This window comes from Amblyomma mixtum, unplaced genomic scaffold (assembly GCF_055824585.1).
Source record: "Amblyomma mixtum isolate Tamu unplaced genomic scaffold, ASM5582458v1 scaffold_21, whole genome shotgun sequence".
NCBI lineage: Eukaryota > Metazoa > Arthropoda > Arachnida > Ixodida > Ixodidae > Amblyomma > Amblyomma mixtum.
This window is the reverse complement of record NW_028317718.1, coordinates 712473-716487: the sequence shown is the minus strand read 5'-3', so window position 1 is coordinate 716487 and position 4015 is coordinate 712473. Positions and strand designations below refer to the sequence as shown.

General features: G+C 58.8%; 1 non-coding gene across 1 annotated transcript; it reads right to left on the bottom strand.

Moving 5' to 3' along the window:
- Positions 1–1126: 1126 nt before the first annotated feature.
- LOC149324675 (small subunit ribosomal RNA) lies at positions 1127–2941 on the bottom strand. The gene has a single exon (XR_016286736.1). It is a non-coding gene; the product is annotated as a small subunit ribosomal RNA (ribosomal RNA).
- Positions 2942–4015: the final 1074 nt, after the last annotated feature.

The window sequence follows — 4015 nt, the reverse complement described above, 5'->3', positions numbered from 1 at the left end:
ACCGCCTAGCCGTGGCTACGCAGCGCGTACTTGGAACAAGCCGCAAAGCGGACGTTCATCAGTCTACTCCCGCAATAGGAGCCCACCGGCCACAGTGCCATGGACGGCGTTTCGGTAGCGCACCGACAGACTACTCGAAGGCTGGGAAGGACGAAGCAGCAAGAGAACCCGGCTGCCGCGAATGCGTTCAAAGTGCGGGATTATAATCCCTCGTCCTTTTCGGTCCCGGTGCCTCCTTTCGCGCCGTCGGCGCGGCGTCAGACTCCGCGCCCGCAGTGCGAGACCTTTCGCGCGCGGCCGTTCCCTGGGCCGCGCGCGTCCCGCCGCGTGCGCGTCGCGCAGAAGCGCAGTTTCCCAGCCAGCGAGCCGCGGTTCCTCTCGTACTTCGCAGCAGCCGCCGCCGTTCCCTTGGCAGCGGGCAGGCCTTTCCCTCGGCCCGCCTACCGACTGGTGGTCGCAACACGACAAAGCCAGCGAGCCGCGGTTCCTCTCGTACTTCGCAGCAGCCGCCGCCGTTCCCTTGGCAGCGGGCAGGCCTTTCCCTCGGCCCGCCTACCGACTCGTGGTCGCAACACGACAAAGCCAGCGAGCAGCGTTTCCTTTCGTACTTCGCAGCAGCCGCCGCCGTTCCCTTGGCAGCGGGCAGGCCTTTCCCTCGGCCCGCCTACCGACTCGTGGTCGCAACACGACAAAGCCAGCGAGCAGCGTTTCCTTTCGTACTTCGCAGCAGCCGCCGCCGTTCCCTTGGCAGCGGGCAGGCCTTTCCCTCGGCCCGCCTACCGACTCGTGGTCGCAACACGACAAAGCCAGCGAGCAGCGTTTCCTTTCGTACTTCGCAGCAGCCGCCGCCGTTCCCTTGGCAGCGGGCAGGCCTTTCCCTCGGCCTGCCTACCGGCTCTGTTTGCGCCTCTTCGACGGTTGTCGACAACCGAAAGCCCACCATGAGTGGTGCGTTACGCCGTTCAAACCTGCGGATACAGCCCGTCCGACTTTCCCTTGGTGACGGAGCTCCGCTGGGCGCAACAGTTTGTGCAGAGAAGCGGCTTCAGAATCTCGCAACTCCGCGGTTGAGGCCTTCCCCCGCTTATAAGTGGGGGCGGCGCCGGGTGTGACAAGCACAATCCGGTAATGATCCTTCCGCAGGTTCACCTACGGAAACCTTGTTACGACTTTTACTTCCTCTAAATGATCAAGTTTGGTCATCTTTCCAACAGACCGGCGCAACCGAAAGGCCGCGCCGGACATCGGTCCGAAGACCTCACTAAATCATTCAATCGGTAGTAGCGACGGGCGGTGTGTACAAAGGGCAGGGACGTAATCAACGCGAGCTTATGACTCGCGCTTACTGGGAATTCCTCGTTCAAGGGGAACAATTGCAAGCCCCTATCCCAATCACGAAAGAAGTTCCACGGGTTACCCAGTCTTTTCAGACAGGGATAAAGACACGCTGCTTCCTTCAGTGTAGCGCGCGTGCGGCCCCGGACATCTAAGGGCATCACAGACCTGTTATTGCTCTGTTTCGTGCGGCTAGGAGCCGCTTGTCCCTCTAAGAAGGTTGTAAGGTGCTGGGAACCCCGCACCTATTTAATAGGCTAGAGTCTCGTTCGTTATCGGAATTAACCAGACAAATCGCTCCACCAACTAAGAACGGCCATGCACCACCATCCACCGAATCAAGAAAGAGCTCTCAATCTGTCAATCCTCCCAGTGTCCGGGCCGGGTAAGTTTTCCCGTGTTGAGTCAAATTAAGCCGCAGGCTCCACTCCTGGTGGTGCCCTTCCGTCAATTCCTTTAAGTTTCAGCTTTGCAACCATACTTCCCCCGGAACCCAAATACTTTGGTTTCCCGGAAGCTGCCCGCCGAGTCATTTGAGTAACTCAGGCGGATCGCTGGTTGGCATCGTTTATGGTCAGAACTAGGGCGGTATCTGATCGCCTTCGAACCTCTGACTTTCGTTCTTGATCAAAGAAAACATTCTTGGCAAATGCTTTCGCAGTAGTTCGTCTTGCGACGGTCCAAGAATTTCACCTCTAGCGCCGCAATACGAATGCCCCCGTCTGTCCCTCTTAATCATTACCCCGTATTCCAAAAACCAACAGAACAGAAACGGGGTCTTGTTCTATTATTCCATGCAAGTTTATTCAGGCGACTCGCCTGCGTTGAGCACTCTAATTTTTTCAAAGTAAAAGCGCAGGCCACCTCGAGACGCACCAATGAAGGGCACCAAGAGAGGACCGGCATGATGTTCAGTCCGAGCCGTCGCATCGGGTAGATGCACTACTCGTCTGGAACTGAGATCCAACTACGAGCTTTTTAACCGCAGCAGCTTTAGTATACGCTATTGGAGCTGGAATTACCGCGGCTGCTGGCACCAGACTTGCCCTCCAATTGATCCTCGTTAAAGGATTTAGAGTGTACTCATTTCAATTACGGGGCCTCAAAAGAGTCCCGTATTGTTATTTTTCGTCACTACCTCCCCGTGCCGGGAGTGGGTAATTTGCGCGCCTGCTGCCTTCCTTGGATGTGGTAGCCGTTTCTCAGGCTCCCTCTCCGGAATCGAACCCTGATTCTCCGTTACCCGTAACAACCATGGTAGGCAAGTAACCTACCATCGAAAGTTGATAAGGCAGACACTTGAAAGAAACGTCGCCGGCTCATGGCCATGCGATCAGCACAAAGTTATCCAGAGTCACCACAGAGTACGGGCAGAGCCCGATGGGTCTTGGTCTAATAAAAGCGCCCGTCAGCCAAAGGCCTTCAGGCTCAATGCATGTATTAGCTCTAGAATTGCCACAGTTGTCCAAGTAGAAAGAAACGATCTAAGGAACCATAACTGATTTAATGAGCCATTCGCGGTTTCGCCTTATTTCGGCATGTACTTAGACATGCATGGCTTAATCTTTGAGACAAGCATATGATTACTGGCAGGATCAACCAGGTATGATGCATAGGCATTCCCTTTTCGCCCCAGAAGGGTGCCTCGTCGCCGCCGATAGGGCCGCCATAAACCCCCAGCGCGCGACGCATCTTTTTCGCGGCAGCTTGCGCTGCCCGTGCATCGTTCGAGCTCGCTGCGGCATCCGACCCGTAGGTACGGCAATCGCCACGCGGCAAGAGAGCACGTGTGCCTTTAGGCAAAGCATTTGTAACGCGCCCACCAGTGCGCACATCGGCCTCTAGGGCCGCAGCATTAGGCAACTGGACGGCGCTTGCTGCGTAGCCGAGACGGCCAAGCCGCCAGACGACGGGACACGCCCGCGTCTTCGGCGCGCTCGCACGGAATCGAGTCCGGGTAGCACGGAACACACCTCGTAAAACGTGGAAACAGCGTCGTCCGACAACCAGCCCCTATCGCAGACGCGGATGAGGCTGCAGACGAATGCCGTGGGGTCCGAGGGACGGGGACACGCTGGGCACGAGGCCGCATATCAGACCCGGTCACGGCGCGCACACGCGGGCGCGCGCCGCCGACTGCTCCACTGGGACCCCCATATAATAGCAGCGATAAGTACCCAGACCTCCGTGGGTGAGTAAATCGCCGTACTCGTGCCACTTTCGCCGCAAGGGCCGCACAAATCGTGCGCGCTTTGCCGCGGCATCACAACGCCGCGCTTCCGCGGCGCCCCGCACGAGCCGTACTCGTGGACATAGCCGTCGGGCGAACCGCCGTACTCGAGGCGCGTTCGCCGCAAGAGCCGCTCAAATCGTGCGCGCTTTCCTGCGGCATCGCACGAAAGCGCTGCCCCGGCGCCCCGCACGAGCCGTACTCGTGGACATTGTCATCGGGCGAACCGCCGTACTCGAGGCGCGTTGGCGGCAAGACCCCCACAAATCGTGCGCGCTTTGCTGCGGCATCGCACAAAAGCGCATCCCCGGCGCCCCGCACGAGCCGTACTCGTGGACATAGCCGTCGGGCGAAGCGCCGTACTCGAGGCGCGTTCGCCGCAAGAGCCGCTCAAATCGTGCGCGCTTTCCTGCGGCATCGCACGAAAGCGCTGCCCCGGCGCCCCGCACG